At 34.2% G+C, this 19,566-nt stretch overlaps 1 non-coding gene and 1 pseudogene across 1 annotated transcript; one reads left to right on the plus strand and one right to left on the minus strand.

Moving 5' to 3' along the window:
* Window positions 1–8,642: 8,642 nt before the first annotated feature.
* Window positions 8,643–8,738, minus strand: LOC125998384 (uncharacterized; annotated as a pseudogene).
* Window positions 8,739–18,506: 9,768 nt separating this feature from the next.
* LOC125998448 (small nucleolar RNA SNORA51) lies at window positions 18,507–18,639 on the plus strand. The gene has a single exon (XR_007492016.1). It is a non-coding gene; the product is annotated as a small nucleolar RNA SNORA51 (small nucleolar RNA).
* The last annotated feature ends 927 nt before the right edge of the window (window positions 18,640–19,566 follow it).

Genomic DNA, 19,566 nt, shown 5'->3' on the forward strand with positions numbered 1-19,566 from the left:
CTGGGTGTGACCCAAAAACCAAAAAAAAAAAAAGAATAAAAATAAATTATTATTTATAAAATAACATTTTTGTTAAAATGTTGTTCATATTTGAGTTTCAGTCAGATATTGTACAGCAACCTCTACCAGTGCACATTTCTCACCACCGATGTTTCCCTTCCACCCTCAGTTTTCCTTCACCCTCCCCCTGCCTTCTCAGCTTGCCTCTGTGGGAGACATTTTTCTACTCTCTCTCTCTCTCTCTCTCTCTCTCTCTCTCTCTACTCTCTACTCTCTCACTCTGTTTTCCCTATTTTTCTTTTAAAGCTTATTGTTACTGAATAGGTATCATGCATATACTTTGTCTCCTTTCAGAACCTAGTTTTTGTCTAGAGTAATCATTTCCAGCTATCATTGTCATAGTGGTCCCCTCTCTGTCCTAACTGCACTCCCCTGCTCTTTGTGACAAGCTTCCTACCGTGGATTGATACTCCTGACCCATGTCTCTATTGTCTTTACATGGAATTACAATGCTATTTTCTTTTTATAAACCACAATTGAGTGTGATCCCTGTAGGTCTATCTCTTCCCTTTGACTCATTTTATTCAATATAATATTCTCCATATCCATCCAGGTATAAGCAAATTTTGTGACTTCATTTTTCCAAAATAGCTGCATTTTTGTCTGATGTGTAGATACACCAATGTTTTGTTATTTACTCATCTGTTCTCAGGCACTTGGGTTATTTCCAGATTCTGACTATTGTGAATAGTGCCACAATGAACATAGCAGCTGTAGAGAGTTTTTCTGCATTGTTTTTGGACCTCTAGGTTATATTCCTAGGAGTGGTAATGCTGGGTTATATGAAAGCTCAATTTCTAGTTTTTTGAGAAATATCCATATTGTTTTCCTAAAAGGCTGAACTCTCTCCATGACATTGAAGCTTATATCATCTTCAAGGATAAAACACCTCTGACCAAGCAAGAGTAAGCATAAGATAAAAAATAAAATAAATATTTTATGTATTAATATTAATAATATTACATTAATAATTAATAAAATATTTATTTATTAAAATAAATGGGACTATATTAAGTTAAGAAATTTCTGCACCTCAAAGTAAATGGAGACTAGGAAAGACTTTCCCAAAGAATAGAAGAAACTATTTACCTAATTTATATAAGGCACTATGGAGCTTAACAAGAAAAAAAAGATCTAACCCTGTCTGAAAATGTAAAGAAGAGATGAACAGACACTTCCTTTTTTTTGGGGGGGGGTGGAAGTTTACAAACATTTCCTTTTTGGTGAGGGATGTTGGTTTTGTTCACACACAGCAGCACTCAGGGGTTACTCCTGGCTCTCTGGTTACTGTGGCAGGCTCAGGGGACCATATGCGATGCCGGAATTTGAATCCGGCATTGTATTGTAATCTCACTCAACTGTCACATTTCCATAAATGAGTTTTTCTACATTTGTGAGAAAAAGCCTTACAAACTTTGACCCAACATCTGATGAGTGTATGTTGTTTCCCAGAAGCTTGGGAAAGAAGACAGTAGCACACTTAAGGGCTCTGGGATCCCAAGTTGGTAGGCTAGAACATTCAGTTTCCAGTTTTATTCATTTTCATCTGTTTATCTAGTTTTCCTAAGATAATTTCTTGAAAAGACTTTCCTTTCTTCTTTTAAATGTAAATGTGCAGTGTGGGTAGTTCTTTTGTTAGCCAATTGACATTGAAATCTGAGTGAAGGACAGTTGTTTTTAGGGCTTACCCCTTGCTCTGTATTCCAGTCATCATTCCTGGCTTTATTTGGAGGATCATATAGAACATCAGCTATTGCACTATGTGCAAGGTAAACATTTTATCTAATGTACTATTTCTCCAGGCCGTGGAATTTTTTGAAAGTTGATTTAAATAATGTTAGGTGTTTCTTGGGTTAAAAAATAAAATTAGATGACCCCACATACCAAATTTTCACTTCTACAGTACAGTTTTTATACTAAACTACAAATTATTATTAAAATTACATTTTTTAAAATCAGTTTTTCATAATGGCCTTGAATTTGATCCATTTCAAAATTCATTCCATGTTTAGGTAAATGTATGTTTAGCTAAATGTATATTGAGTGCACAAATTAGCTTTTTAGTGCCATGAATATATATAAATTAGCATTTCATTAGTAGATATAAATAATTAAACTTTCCCCTGATGTTCAAAATGAGCTGATATGACAGTTAAACAAAAGTAATTTGATCCCTATGTCTGCTACATTAGAAAGCCTCATTGGAAAATGCTATTATAGGCTCATTGATTACTACTGACTCTGAAACACTGGCAATTATTAAAATTGGAACATAAGAATTATGCTTAGTCTGTCAGTTAATTTGGGACATGTATGTACTTTATTTTTAGCACGTGTCACTTTAGTATAAAATATTTATGATAATTCTTTATACCTCACTAGGAGGCATGTTCTATACGTTTTAAGGACAGTTCAGTAGTGAGAAAGCCCTGTTAGATGGTTATATATGTTTACTGATAACTGGAAGGAGACTGCTTTTAGCATAATTGTTAGGCTTTAGATTAACTCACTAGCAGTTGATGTAAATAATGCAGTACATGATTTAAATGGAAGTTGTCAGGTTGCTCTTAAAATATTTTTATAAGTAAAGTTTTAGTATTGTAGGTAATTGCAAAATAACTTAAAATATTGTGGCATAATGAAAGAAATGTTCATTTTGAAAAGTATGTGTGACTGATAGGAAACTATGTATAATACTTTTATAAGTTATCCATCACTAGTGTATACACCTATTTTTGTAATAATTACCATTGTAGGGTATAGCATTTTGACTAGTTTATTTATGTTTTTATTTATTTATTGGCCATATTGGTGGCACTAGGAGTTACTCCTGATTCTGCACTCAGAAATCACTTCTGTCAGGTCAACAGATTTATACGGGGTGAACAAACTTGAGTCAAGCCATGTGCAAGAGAAATGCCCTACCTGCTGTGCTAACACTCTGACCCTAATTTGGCTAATTTTGTTTGTTTGTTTTTTGGGTCACACCCGGCAGCGCTCAGGGGTTACTCCTGGCAGGCTCAGGGGACCATATGGAATGCAGAGATTCGAACCACCGTCCTCCTTACCGCTGTGCTATCACTCTAGCCTCAAGCTGCCTTAGATGTTTTCCATCTGGGTCTCTCTCTTTTTTTCTTTTTTTCTGATTTGCCACGCCTATGTATGCCTTCAGGTACTTATGAGTTTAGCATGTACCATGAACAATACCAGATATGGAAAGAATATACAGGGCAGAAACTTCATGAATAAAAAAATCAGGAAAAGGACTTCAATTGGGTTCAGTTCCTGGCATCCTAAAACTTTAATAGAGGCACTGCATCCCAGTATCTTCAATACACGAAAACAACTCACTAGTCACTTTACAAAGTAACCAGTATAAGGCTTCCTTCTCCACATCTACTATAATAATATACCAAAACACTCCTCCCAATGCATTCTGAACTCATTTTGGTGAATAAGTGTATAATGAATGTAGATTTTTTATTTTATTCCATTCTTATTTATTTATTTTTATTTTTAACATAATTTTTATTTTAATTGTAGTGGCTTACATATCGTTTACAGTAATATTCCAGGTACATATTTACATTGAATCAGGGGAATTCCCACCACCAAATTGTCCTCCCACAACCGCTCCCATCCTGCCTCCCATATCCTCCACTCTTCCCCCCAGGGACTGCTAGAATGTGTGGTCCCCTCTGTGTCTGGTTAATTACTTAGTGGGCTTATAACTGTTTGGTCTTGGTGCCTCCATTATTGCCCCCTCTAGTTGGGAGGCGAGACTAGAAAGATCAAGTTATGTAGATTTGTTTGAGGAAGAGAAAGGTAATATAATGGGGTAAAAATCGACTACGCCGACTATGAGCGGAGTCATTCTAGAGACTCTCGTCCTTGGTTTGAGAGACGATGGGGAAAAGAAGAAGGTGAAACACCACAGCAGTTCAAAAAGAGGAATCAAATAAGATATTCAGTGAGCACTGCAGCCATAAAAATATGCACCACATAGTTGCCATGGTCTTGAGCTAGGAAATAGACAAGGCGCAAGGAGGAAGAAGAGAAAAGAAGAAAGAAAAAGTATATATATATAAAATTAAAAAATGGACAACTACTTCAATATTTACCCCAAAATAAAGAATTCGATCAAAACTAGATAAAAAATTAAAAATTAAAAAATAAGGATTATTTAGTGTTTTTTGTCTCTCCCCCCGGCCCCGCATAGGCACAGTAAATGTTGGGGTCATCCGAAATGGGAATCCCCTTGTCCTAAGAGATACAGGGTTTCCCTACCCTTGGAATATATTGTCATGGGATTATCTATAGACTCCTTTCACATTCATTTACTCTACCTTTGGTGTTTTTGTGCCATATGGAAGACTTCTGCTCAGATCTGGATAATAAAGACAGACCTCTAAATCTAGGGGTCTCAGTCAGTGCACAGGTCAAGGAGTGAAACTTATGGTGATGACTTTCTTTGTGATTTTAGAAGTTCTGTTTCCTCGATGTCATTTTAATCTGTCTTCTGTGGTTAGTGGTCTTGGCCCTTGCGCTGAAGCTCAGATGGAGTCTGGGATATCGTCTTTCATTATGATTTCGGAAGACCCATTCAGTTGCAATTGCCTCAGTCAGGACTCTGGCGTTGTAGGTCATGTTTGTTATGTAGGACGTAGACCAGACCCTAGACTAGGGCTTTCTTGTTGGTCCCAGAATACATACTGCCTGGTCATGGTTCTATCAGCCAGTCATCTGTAGATCACGTTCTTGGCTTTTGCACAGCCCATAGTGTAGTAAGTCTTCCAATTTGGTTTATCATTAGTGGTAAGGTAGGATAACCTGTTCTTATGTCCGTTTGTTCCCAAGTTCCTCGTTGTCAGGATCTCATATTAGAACTGGCACATGTTGGAGATTGAGTAGTATTCAGGATGTCCCAGGTGGGCTTTGGTTCCTGTGACTGTTGTGAAGAACTGTGTCGATTCTATGTCTAAGGTTCAGGATTGAAGTCTGGATGGTCGGTGTATAATCTTCTGGCGTCTAAAATGGATCCACATAACATATTTTCAAGGTGGGAGATTCCCCTGTATTGTAAATAAGTATGAGTTCTTATCTCTAGTAGATAAGAGCTTGTTTATATACGTGGGGTTTCCCCTTTTTTAGTGTGCCTTTGCAGGAAGAAATGGTGCTTCATTATATTGCCAGTGCATTTGGGGGTGAAAAGAACAGAGAAACAAGTCACACACCCAAAAATCATAAAAATAGAAATAAAAAAAATATATTTGCTCACATATGTATAGTGAAAAATGATTTTAAGTCAAATGAAATAAAAAATAAAGAGCTAGTGTTATACAGGTCTTATACTTATGATGGAAGTAAATGTTTCACCATTGCCTTTTGAGATTTTCTTGGAGGTGTGGGTTCCCAGGCACCTTTTCATCGCACACCCTGCCCTTCCTGAGATTGGTAAAAGATTTGAGGTGGGGGTTCTTGTGTAAAGTTCTTGCAATGGGAGTCCTTTTAGGGCTAAGTCTGGTATCCAGCAAGAGTCCATGATAGGATAAGTTGGTAGGGAGAGTCACACAGCATGAGTCAGTTAGAGGTGTTGGTTGTCTTTTCCTGCTGGGGACGAGGTGTGGGTTTGAGCGGATGTCCCTTCGCTCGGGTGCTGGGTACCGGTTCGTTGGGGTAGGAGGTCAGTCTTGATGCCTAATAGATTAAGAACTGAGGGTGAAGAGTTTTAATAAATTGGAAAATCTGGATGGGATTTGAGGGGTGAAGGGGAAGTCGGATTCCTGGAGGGGGTATAGGGGAGAGTATCTGGCAGGGGTAGAAAGGAAGAAAGAGAAAAATAAGATTAGATTGGGAATTAAAAAAAAGGAAGAGGGAGTAGTGAGAAGAGAGGTGAAAAGAGTGGGGGCATGTCATTTTGCTTTAATATGTACGATGAGTGGGCCCCTTAGTATAAGTCTGCAGATCACTGTTGCTGCTTCGGTGGTCTGGCTGGTCACATGCTTCAGGTCCTAAAAGATGGTATGCCCTAGAGATAAAGGGTGTGTTAAAAAGTTTTGTCCGGACAATTTTGTAACGCAACCTGGGTATGGTATCTCGTGTGGCTTAGCTCTGAGATGCCATCTTAGGTTGTCCATCCTTTGTATCCAGGAACACCTGAGACAGACAGGAAAAACCCGGCGGGGAGAAGCTAGGGCCATTCGTGCAGTCGGCGTGGTTGGGCCGAATGTAGTTTTTTTTTTAAAGAGCAGTTCATTGGTCATATTTTGTATTTGAGGAGATTTTCCTACTTTAACAATCAGTAAAGATTGGTTATTAAAAATGCTTTTATTTTAAAGTTTTTATTTTCTTTTTTCATTTTTACCTTACAGGTAAGAGCATTTGAAGAATTATAGAACATAAAGTAGCTAGATATTTGATTTCAATTTGCTCTGGTCGACTGGTGTTTAGTGGGGCTGAAAATTTGGACTTTCATACATCATTAATTGACCAAAAAGCTCTATATCTCTCAAAAAGATATTACATGATAAGGCTTCTCAGAATCACCTTCATTGAAATGTTTTATTATTATGACTTTAAGTTTATTGAAAAGTAGCTAGACAATTAAAGTAATGGCTAGAATTTATGGAGGCTTTATGTTTTAAGTACATTATTATGTTTGTTAAATTGAATTCTAGCAAGTCTCGTTGCATAAATTGCTCTCAATATACTTATTACCACAGGGATGTTATAAGAATTAAAGAAGCTGATGCATAGTAATTACATAGCACAGTTAACGCTAAGAAAGAAATCAAAGTATGGCAGTGGTGGTAGTTATGTCATTTATTATTTTTCATAATAAATACCTGTAGATATAACCGCTTAAAAATCATAGTTAGAAACCCAAAATCTCTAAGTTCAAGGATATGGACTATTTTTAATAAATAGAAATAAGATTTATCCAAATAATTTATCCAAAGGCAAGATATTTTGGGGGGATAAAGGTAGAAGTGTACTTGACTAAAGATACTTGAATTTGTTTTTCTAAGTAGATAAGATTTTTTAAGAGGAAAAACATTTTTCTGATTTGTTTCTTTACTATGATCGGTCATTTTTAAGGTGGCAATAAGTTTAAATGTTTTATTATATTTGCTTTCATATTTATGAATTGGCTATAATAAGAAGAGAAGGAGAAAATAGCAATGACAATTACTTTCTGGCTATTTACATTGTTAAACATTAATATCTAATTTAGAGGTAAAGGAAGTAAAGGAAAATAACTAAATGTTTCTTATCAAAATATTTTCTTCCCTTTAAATAAGCACACTTATTTTTCTTTTTCTTCCAGGAATAGTAAATGAAGTTAGCAAATTGATTTCTCAGTGCAGAATGGGTAAGAGAAAAGATATTCTTTAAAAGTTACAACTAATGGAGCCGGAGACATAGCATGAAGTTTAGGCGTTTAACTTGCATGCAGAAGAATGGTGGTTCGAATCCTGGTAATCCATATGGTCCCCCGAGCCTGCCAGAAGCAATTTTTGAGCCTAGAGCTAGGAGTAACTCCTGAGCGCTGCGGGTGTGACCCCCCCCCAATAAAAGTTACAACTAGTAGAATAGATGTTTTCTTTATCTTTTGTAGGTTATTTTAGCTCATATCACTCTGCCCTTACATTTAATAATTTGCTTCAATTTCTAATGATATAAGTGTATTTATTTATGTGTTTCATATGCATTCTCTTTACAAATCAGAAGTTCCATATAGTTCCATATAGGAATACATTTATTTTATTTAATAGTAAATATTCAGTGCTGAATAAGGTTTGAATGTAAGTAGAGTGCTAAGAGCCAGTCAAGAACAGACTTTAATGCAGATAGAGGAGGCATTTGAACTTTCTCCATGAAGCTAAGAAGAGTTTTATTGAGGATTTAAAATAAGATGCTAGCATAATAATTCTGAATGTAAAGATTATGTTATTGAGAAAGTAATTTATTTAAAAAAAGGCCCAACTAAACTTAGAAAAACTCAATTTGAGGCTACTGTAATTTCCAAGTAAGAAGGGATAAAAGTTTAGACGAAGGATTTGTCTGATTTTCATTTCTCACTATTTTTCAAAAAAAAAAACATCATTATAAAACAACTGTGTGAAGAAGCATAACATACTAATTTTTAATTAATTTTTAATATTTATTTGATGAGGCTAATGTGTTGATAATTATAAACTGTAATATATGAACAAGAGCTGACAAATAGTATAAAAGTAAGAAAAGGAAAAATGATGTCAGAATATATTACAGGCTTGGTTACGATTGTAGACCTCATATAATGTTGGCGTATATCTGCTCTCATAATAGTGACATATCTGAAGTTAAAAGCAACAATCCTATAATTATTAAATGGGAAGTAGATGTGAAGTTTAATATAAATCCTTTCCTGAATTCAATTTCACTTAAAATTATTGCAGATTGATAAAGCAGTGTTAAGATGAAACATAAATCAATCATATTTTCAGCAAGTTATTGGTGAAACAGAAGAGGAAGATAATTTGCCTTATAATCAGGGCAATAGTGATAATTTCTATTGTTTATAAGATTTAAATATTTTTTAAAATATGGAACACTTCACGAATTTGCGTGTCATCCTTGCGCAGGGGCCATTTGTATCATTCCAATTTTAGTATATGTGCTGCTGAAGCAAGCACAAGATTTAAATAATAAAGCACTCCCTGCAAACCTTTTTAACAAGAGCAATTATTTGCTAACAAAAGGAATTTTGGCCTAAGCTACTCTCTAAAAGTACCCACATCCAGTTACCGGGAAGAAATTAATCTCATCAATTATAAATATTAATAGAAGGAATTAGTGCAGAATGTATATAAATATGCTTTGAAACAAAAGAATGAAACATGAGGAAAAATGAGTGAAACATAAGTAAAAATAATAAAGACACCAGAAAATAATTTTCTTAGATCAGAGGAAATATGTGGTAGATATATCAGGACAAATTTAAAAAATCATTAGAAATAATCTAATCTTCTTAAAATCAAGACAAAAGCAAAGATGTAAAAGGTTTGAATACAGGAAGGCCTTCATAAATATTAAATTCCTCTTCCTTGCCATGTGTAAATTATAATTGTTTGCTTTGGTTTTCAGATTTTGACATTAGCCCCCTGCTGACTGGTAGTTTTGTTGTTCTTTCCAAAAGTCACAAGGAATCAACACGGGACCATGTTGTTCTAAGTGCTTATCTAAGCAACTTAAAGAAGATATAACTATTGATAGATCAAGCCATCCTTTCCTTTAATTCATGTGAGGCTGAGAAATATGTGGCTAGGTATGATTTGATACTTAGCCTTTAGAAAAACTATGGTGCTAGTTCTGGAAATGGTTGTTATAATTCTTAGAATGATAGGGCTTTTTTGCCACTATTATCTTGAAGTTGTTTTTATTATCTTTTTTATTTTGGGGACACACTGACAGTTGAGGCCTTACCTCCTGCCACTGCACTCAAGGATCATTCCAGGTGGGTTTTAAAGGACTATATAGGATGCTGGGTATTGAAGCCATGTTGGCTGCATCAAGACAAGAATCCTATCAACTGTATTTTAGCCTCTCATTCTCTTTCTTCTCTCTCTTTCTCTCTCTCTTTCTCTCACTCCCTCTCTCTCTTTCTCTTTTCTCTGAGAGAAGTAAGATACTGTAGTTTCTATTGAATAAAATTTACATTTACTTAAAAAGTCATGAATGGAGAAAAAGAGAAGAATACGTATTCAAGAGAGAACACTTCTGAAAAGAGGGAGAAAAACTACTATTTTATTTTTCAGTGAAACAACTCAGATGATCTAAGTGCAGATCCCTGGAAATAATTTTATACTTTCTCTGTTTCTATCACTTTCTACCTTTTTTGTTCATTGTGCTTAGCATAGAGCTTTTGAAGTGAAAATAGTTGCCAGAGAAAAGGGTAGAAGGAAGGCAATGACAGGCAGAAGGAAATAGAAGATTATCAGAGGAGAAAAGATCCAAGACAGTTAATGGGAGACTTGAGGGCAAAGACCGGGAGAAGAGAACAGCTGGTGGGAGGATCAACGAGGGAGAAGTCAAAGGCAATGGACCAAAAACCAGGCAGTCAGCTTTTGCAGAGAGCTGAAGCTCGCTGACTCTGCTTCTCTCAGTCACTGCCACTGCTTCTGGTGGCAATCATAGTCAGTTTATAGGGAAATACAGTCAGCGCGGAAAACTGCTAATGTAGCAGAGGAGGGAACATTCTGACAAGCTGGAACCCTAAACTCTACACCGGGCAGCTCCAATCTGACTTTAGTAACTTCAGGTTAGATAATTTTGACCAAGGTTAGCTCCCATGTGGACAGAAAAAAAAGCACGTCATTATGCTCTAAACAATTAACTAAGTCATATCATATTTATAATCTCAGTTCTTTTCACTGAATCAAAACTTTTATTTCCAAAAAAGGTACATGGCAACTTAAAATACATTATTTTAGAGAGAGTTTATTAGTGTATATATGGAGTAATGCTGTATTAGCCACTGCTAATTTTTCAAAGCAAACTGGGTTATTTGGGGCCAGAGGCAAAACTTGGCATTATTTAAATATATGAAAAGTTAATCAACAAAATTGCCATAGTTTATAAGTAAATGATATAGTCTTCCTTTGCCACTTTTATTTATTTAATATATATTGGCTGTGTATTCTGCTAAAACATCATGATTTGGGGGAAAACATTATTATGAATATTATAATACTATGAATATTGAATATTGTATATAGGATATAAAATAGTTAAAATTAAAAATTAAAAAATTAAAAAATTAAAAATAAAAGTTAAAAATTAAAAATATAATTACCATGTGTGATAAGTACACTAAGAAAGAAAGTGAAGAAGCTAAGGAGGGAAGAAACTGCATATATGGGCAACTAGCACAGACAAGGGAATGTAGAGCTTCTTGGAAGTAGTTCATTAAAGTGAGCGTGAGCTAAGTAATGTGGGCAGTAGAAAGTGATACTGGTAGAGGTAACAATATAGGAAAAAAATCCTAATGATGTAAAGGTGCTTAAAGAAAAATGAAAAGGATACTTCATAATAAAATATGAACTAAGAGGAAAGAAATAAATTAAGCATAATGGAGCCTCTAAGTGGCATAACTGGATCATGAACTCGGTATTCCAAGATCAATAATTTCAGTTTCAACCAATATCTACAAACGTCCTACTTCATCAGGTTACTGTGGAAAATTTATAGCACAAACTTGGTGCAAGGAATAAAAAAGGACCTTTGGGGTGAATATTGAGAAATAAAATAATGTAGCTAATTCCAGAGATATCCATACAAGACAGACAGTGGGAGGGTTGAATATTGTACTAGGTGGACTATAACACAATGATATTTAGTATAGAATGAAAGTAGTCTCATGAAAAGAAAAGATAAATTAGGAGCTAAAAGGAAAATTTCCAAATTTCAAGTTCACATGGTAGATACTATTATTAGTTGCTAGTAGGGTTATTTGCTCTTAAAGAATTGGATGGTAACTAAATCCTGCTATTTTTTTTTAAATAATCATTACATTACATTCCAATCTATTCATACCCAAGAGACATTTAAGATGGTAGCTGGGAGCTGTTCTTCTCTCCAGTCAAGCAGTAGAAAGGTCCAGGTATGAGGAGACACATAGTAAGTCTACAGAACTGAAGGAAGGCTAGGATATAAAAAAGAATTAAGAAAGATAAAGAAGTATGTGCCAACTGTTAAAAGGAAGTGTGGGTTCATGTTAAGCTGGTAAGCAAATAAAAATGGAAATTTACACAGAGAGTAATAGGATGCAATTGAAAAGCAGAAAGTAAGCGAGATTATGATCAGTCCTTTAAGAAGATCGCTATTGATATGGCTAAAATCTAATGGAGGAGAGTAAGAATGAATGAGTATAGACAATGTAGGAGAATATTGGCCATCTCCGCAAGGGATGATAGTAGGATACTTGATAACAGAATGGAAGAATCAGGTTCATCTAATATTAGAGATACCCTGGACATATGAATAAGAAGGTGAGGAAGAAAAGGTAAACATAAGATATATCTATTAAAGATGGATTTAATAATGGATTGCTTAAAGCTAATACTGTGATTATGAATGCTGCTTTAGAGAAAGACCATGAATAATACTCATTATCAGAAAATTTTAAGTATGAAGAACTTCCTCAAATCTAGGGAATCTAAATTATATTTTTCTGTTTTTTTTTTTTTTTTTGTTTTTACATGGTGATGGTGGTGCAGTGGTGCTCAAGAGTTCCAGGACCGGAGAGATAGCACAGTGGTGTTTGCCTTGCAAGCAGCCGACCCAGGACCAAAGGTGGTTGGTTCGAATCCCGGTGGTCCCCCGTGCCTGCCAGGAGCTATTTCTGAGCAGACAGCCAGGAGTAACCCCTGAGCACCACCGGGTGTGGCCCAAAAACAAAACAACAAAAAAGAGTTCCAGGACCACTGTCAACGGTATTTAGCCAATCAGACTAGCAACGAATCAGCTGGGCCATGAGGATGTAGTCAGGCCTGGGATACTTGGAAGGCACTGGATCATCTTGACAGTGTTTAGCAGCATCCCAGGCGTCATTCAGTGCTGCTCAGGAAGTTATGTTTTGTTTTGTTTTGTTTTTTTAAATCCTAGTCCTGTTTTCTTAGCTGTGCATAATACTGCAATAATGTGCGTTAAGAAGACAATCTTGATAGCTCTTCTCATGGCAAACGCCTAATTTGTATTTATGGGAAGATTTGCAGGGTCTTGTATTAGGTTTATCTGTGTTTTATTTTATGCGCTAATATTTGATAGTGAATTAATGATGAGTGATTTTATAAATTTAACAAATTAAAAAATTAATAAATGTAATACATTTAAATACATTTAATAAATAAATTTCTTACAAGAACTCAAACTTGGAACCATTAAAGGATAGGTTGAAACATGTTTAATGTGACCAGATTAACCATGTAGAATATTGCATTGGTTGTTTTGAAGAAAAATATAAACATCTGAATATAATAAAGTCACTTTCCTTTACCGAATCTCTAATTTTAATATATCAAGAAAATGTAGCTGTAATAAAATTTCCCTAGATATAGATTAGAAAGATTTTTGCATTCCCTAATAGTCTATACCTACTGCAAACATCGATGTAAATTAGACAACTGCTTTTTACAAAGGTAAAATAATCATTCTTGTTTATGCAGTTTGCAGTAAACATTCTGCCTTCTAATGGGACACTAACTATGTACCACTTTATTTGATGTGCTGATTTCTTTTCTATTTTCAATCCTTAATTTTTTCTGCAGTGAAATTAAGTTTCTGAGTTGCTAATAAAGGTCAGGACCTAAATTTTGGCACTTTTCTTCATGTCTTCATTTTGAAAGACTGTCATTTTTTTATTTATCTCTCTTCTCTGTGACAAGAAAAGAGTAGGAGTAACATCAGTCAGTGGACTATTTGAAAGCCAGACAATTAGTGTATATGTCACTTGCAATATTACTTTTTAAATTTAGATTCAATATTTTAAAATTTTATTTCATTGGAAGGAGATACAAATATTTAAGATGACAATTCTTTCACTTATCGTAGATTACTGGTTTCCCTGACAACCCATCACTTCTGCAGTAAGTGGGCAAGATGCTACTTTGAAATCGTTTTCCAAATCATTCATGAGATCTCTAATTCTGCAAGAAAAATAAACAAATATCTCACTAAATTTGTTGTCTTAAAAGATGAAAATTAGTGCTAGGTATTGATGACCCATTAGTTTCTGGAAAGCCTTTTAATCTCTTAAGAGGGAAGAAGACTTTGTAAACTCTAATTTTTCCCCAACATACTGCTGCAATTTGATTTATACTTATTCTTATTGGTGACAGCTTAAGTGCTTCTATTTATTCATACAAAATCAACTACAATGAGCACCATAATGTGTTTGAATGATTATTATCATTTTCCAATAAATCTTTTGTACATATTATCTACTCTTATACCAACAGTCTATGTGAGATATATATATATATATATATATATATATATATATATATATGTATATATATGGAAAATAACCATTCTCCTTAAAAATACAGTACAAAATAAAATACTTTGTCATTTGAAAATGTTTATGCCATCAGAAAAAAAGCCAGGCTTATATGCTTTATTAAAAATATTGTTGTCTTTCTTCATAAACTCCATTCTCTGAGCTGCACAGCCACAAAGATCTCTAGAAACAGAGGTCTGATTTTACCATCCAAGACAAAGCAGAAGTCTTCCGCACACCACGAAAGCAGCAAGGGGAGAGTAAATGATCATGCAAGGAGTCTAGAGTTAACCCCATGACAGTATACGTCAGGGGTGGAGAAACCCTGCGTCTCCTAGGTCAAGGTATTTTCCTCTACAATAACCCCAATAGTTACTGTGCCCGGGGGGTGATGGTGGGGTATATGGGTTGTAGAAAGGGAACTGGAATGGGGGGAGGACATAGTTAGTGATGAGTATTTCCCTGACTCAATGTTAATATGTACCTAAAATACTACTGTGAAAGATATGTAAGCCATTTTGGAAAAAATATGTTTTTAATCAGAAACTTTCTTTGACTTACATGTATTATTATTATATCAATTATATTATATGTTATGTTATGTCACTATATTAAGTTATGTTAGTTTACCTCATTATGTTAATCAATTTTGTCTCTTGAATAAATTCTTACAATAAAAAAGAATATTACATGGATGATTTTTAGCAGATTTTTCTAAATCTGTAAGTTTTTAAAAAGCATTAAATTTGATTAATAATCAAAAAGTTTGTCTTCTCAGAATGGTTATGGAAGTTACGTCTGAAGTGTACTAAGAAGAGACTACCAATAATGACAATCCAGCCCAGAAATAACCAAGCATTATTTGTCTCAGGGTGGGCCTCAGAACATTTTAAATTGATGAACTGCAAAGAAATCACATAGTAGTTTTCTGATAGATTATCTAGAACAACCTCATACTACCTGGACAACTTGTTAGAATACAAATTTCATCACAGTTCCTGACCACTAGAAGCTTTTCTAGTTTCTAATTTGTGGTTTCTAATTCTACTATTAAAATTCTACATTCTAGTTTTCTACAATTCTAGCTTCTAATTCTACAAAAATTTTCATTTTGTTTTGTTTTGTTTGGGGGGGTCACACCTGGTAATGCTCAAAGGTTATTCCTGACTCTGCATTTAGAAATTAGTCTTGGTAGACCATATGGTAACTTGGGGATCAAATTCAGGTTGTTCATATGCAAAGCAAGTGCCCTACCCAATGCATTATTGTTCTGGCCCCAAGTCTTTGCATTTCTAACATGGTTCTAGTTGCTGATGCTACTGGTCTCATAACTATACTCTGCTACTGTGATTATATCTTTATTTGCTCACACACACTACAACTATAATGTTTCTATAATGCTTAATTATTATTTCTCTCATTAACTATGAGAAAGCAAGTGAGAAGCTGAGTAACTTAGTGCATGCTTAGGAATAACCAGCTTGAGTGGTTACAAATGGGTAGGCTGGTATCAAAGATGTACTTTTTGAGGGAAAAACACTAGTTAGAGATATTTTTCTTTATGGATATTTCAAAATATTATTTTCCAAAATGACAAATGATCAGAGCAAAGTCCTTAATACTTTTTCTTTTATAAAAACCCATTTTTTACCCAGTCTGTCTAAATAACTGAGAACAGAATGTACCATCAATCTAATTAGGTTGCAATTTAAGTAAGAAAGACACATTGTGTCAAGATCCTTAAGTTTAGAATTAGTTTTTAAGACAACGATATGAATATTACAGTCTATTCTATAATCTTAGAGAGAAAATGACCTTATTTTCTAACTCTAACAACTGTGGAAATAAACCAACTAATTTTTTTTGATATTTATTTATTTATAGTATATTTACTTAAGTACCATAATTACAAACATGTTTGTTGAATTCCATATGATTTTTTTCTGTCTTTCCCATTCTGCAAATAAAATTTGGAATCAGTTTTTAATTATCTCAAAGTCTACGCTTTTTTCCTAAAATAGAAACATGCAGATATAGACATATATAATATAAATATATACAATAATGTAATGTAAATGCAAATATAGCGATATCTCCTCCAAGAGATATTTTTTCTATCTCCTCAGGCAAGCTAATGTGTCAATGGGAAACTCTAATGACTTGACAAGATATTGTTCATCATTATGAGAAAAATCATGATAACTAGTCTAGGGCATATGGAAAAAATGTTGATTTCCATATACCCAAATGGGAACATTAGAGTTTGGTAACACAGCCATAGCGGCATCATCTATACGTTTCTAAGATAAAAAAGAAACCAGCAGCAAATTTTATATCATTTCAGGTGTAGGTCAGGAGGTGGGTCTCAATTTAGCACCTTGCTCTTAGATTAGGTTTATTAGAACTAGCCGATATATGAGAAAATTGAAGTAGCAATTATAGTTTGAAAATCTTCACTGGTGTCTAGATGATTGATACAAGTCAGCAAAGTATGCTGAGTGGAAGGGTTATGGTTATTTTTCTCACCCATTTATCATTTTCATCCCTGGGCTTCTAGTGAATTCTGACTTGAAGTTCCTGAGTTGGGTAAAAAGAACATACTGGTGAAGTACATAGCTATAAATCAAAATATTAGTCTTTGGCTAAAGCCAAAGTTTCCAGCACAATTGTGCCCCATATGTAAACTAAAAATAACTTACACTTATCACACATAAAAATCTGCACATAGATGTTTGTACTTAAATCTCAATCAACAAGCTTGGATGCCACCAAAAAGTCTTATAGCAGGTAAATAAACAAACTCTGAGACACAAGGACAAGAAAAATTACTTGATGCTAAACAGATAAGATCTATCACAGAACTGGAAAAAATCATGCTGAGTAAAGTCAGTCAGAATTAAAGAAAATACACAGATTGATCCTTCTCAGATGTGGGACTTAACGGTACACAGAGAGGAAGCAACAACAATACAAGGGCAACAAACTGGGGGAACTGACATTCACAACTGAGTTAGAGGGCAAATGAAAGAAAGGGTTTATGAGAAGAAATGAAGGATAAATTGGTGGGGTTTTGTGTCAGAATAATGTTCATAATGTTTATAATGTTTTCATCCAAAAAAAAAAAAAAGCTAAATAAAGAGACTTGTAATGGGACAGAGAGAGGGCAGCATATAGGACATTTGCCTGCATGCCTTCAATCAGGATTTGATCCTTGTACCTTGTCAGGGGTGAACACTAACACCACTGTGTGTTACCTTAAAACCAAAAGGAAAGACTTATTGTATTTATGTATCTGATGTTTATATTTGAAAATGTCTATTTCTTTGATATATGCATAAAATGACTGGGTATACTTCTTTATTAAGTTTTCCACCATCACCTTCCAATTTGGCAGTTACATTGTGCTTACCTCTAGAAAGAATACCAAGCAAATATATAATGTACATGGCCCTGCTGTATTTTATTCCAAATTTAAACTTTAGGAAAATAAATACCTTTTTATTAAAAATTGAATCAAATGACTGAGTGCTGAAACCTGCTGAAAGAATAGACAACAAGTAGAGAATATTTCAATTTGACATTGAGAACACTTGATATGGGTTTCTTCATAGTTAGACATATAAGCCTTTTGTTGACTACATTTTAGAATATGTATGATAGAAAGAACAAGAGAAAGCTTAAGTACTCTATTTTTTACTTGTTTACATTGCAGAAATACAATAATATAGTTTAGAGCATTCTGACCTTTATGTCTAGGATATGTACTATAATAGATTAGTAATAAAACATCAATAAAATAATATGGTGATGAATGAACTTCACTTACCAATAGAATAAAGAGTTGTCAATTAATGAACCGTGGTCCTGGCTATGGATATCCTAATGGGTTTAAAAAAACACAAGCAACAAGGGACTTGAATTGGAATTTTTCCCATCTTTAATTACCCTTATCTGGAGTTGTCAGCACTGTTTCAAAGTCTCTAGAAAATTATTAAACATCCGCAACATCACGCAGATGACAAATTTTTAATTTTCTTTTAAAACTCTTAGCTGATGTTCAATTATGTTTAGGTGTTAAAATAATTTTTTCCTAACTATTTTAAATTAAGGTTAACATTTTAAAATGGTATCATAGAGTAGTTATGTACAAACTCAAAGTAATTCTGACTCAAAGTATATCCTGTGTATATGAATAATAGTAAATTTTTTCAGACAGAAATTTTTTAATATTATTTCAACAAGAATTGAGGGTTTTTTTGCATTCACTTAAAATGAAATGGACACTTGGGATATTGGTCATGGGAATGTTGCACTGGTGAAGGATTTTATATATATATATATATATATATATATATAATTTATTTTCATATATATATAAATCAAAAAAAAAGAAAAGAAAAGATAAGGCCTCCCAAATCTTACCACAGGCTGTGTTCTTTACACTGACTGTATAGAAAGAGGAGGTACAGTAAATGCACCCCATATACACCTCAACACAGGCCCTTTGCCTGGTCTGTATTGTGAATTGGGGGACAAAAAAATAAAATAAAAGGAAATGGAAAGAGAGGGAGTAGAGTGTATATCTTACATGTTCTAGGCCAGTGTCTTTTTAAATAAACTTTGGATTTGTACCTGTCCTATATACAGGTCTATTGACTAGCATTTATAACAAGGGTAGAAATCCAGTTGTTTTTAGTATTTCTATATTTATGGATGGGCACTGGTTCATGCCATCCACAAATAGTTAAAGACTTCTGTTCTAGTCCTGGAATTAACTCCCCAGCATTGAAAGTTCCACTAATATCACCAGCTGGAGCATCACTGCAACACCAGGTCTGAGCACTAAATTGTAAGACTCCCACTATTATGCTGAGCATCATCAGGAGTGATCCCTAGGTTTCCAGAACTTCTGGGAGTGCCTTATTCCATGGATAAATAAAAATTAAGTAAACCTATCATTTGTCTCTGCTATTTTGGTTTTAACTTAGTGTATATACCTACTGCTTTGTTAGAAAATGCACAATGTGTTAATTCAATATTCACTTTGATTTTTTCCACAAATGCTAATCAGGGTCAATCTGCAAGACTTAAGAAATGCTGTGTGAAAATCCATAAAGGATATACAACATTTCCCCAGCTAATAAATCTTTTTATTTACTCATCACTGTCAAAAAAGAAAGAGCACATATTGTTAATAGTGAGTACTGCATAGTGATCCCAAATGTGGCTTTTTAAATATGCTGACAAAGATTCTAAAAGATAAAAAGATACTATAATTAACAGGTGGCAGAAATTTCAACAGGTATTGTAATGAAATTTTTTTTTCATAAAGAATCATTCACTTCATTGTCACTGATAGATGCTCTATCTGAGGCGGATATGCCAGATTAATCCAACAGACTTTTCATCACCTTTTATGTTCATATTTTATGATATATGAGACAAGAAGACGAAAGCTTTTCTTG

Source organism: Suncus etruscus, chromosome 20 (assembly GCF_024139225.1).
Source record: "Suncus etruscus isolate mSunEtr1 chromosome 20, mSunEtr1.pri.cur, whole genome shotgun sequence".
Classification (NCBI taxonomy): Eukaryota; Metazoa; Chordata; class Mammalia; order Eulipotyphla; family Soricidae; genus Suncus; species Suncus etruscus.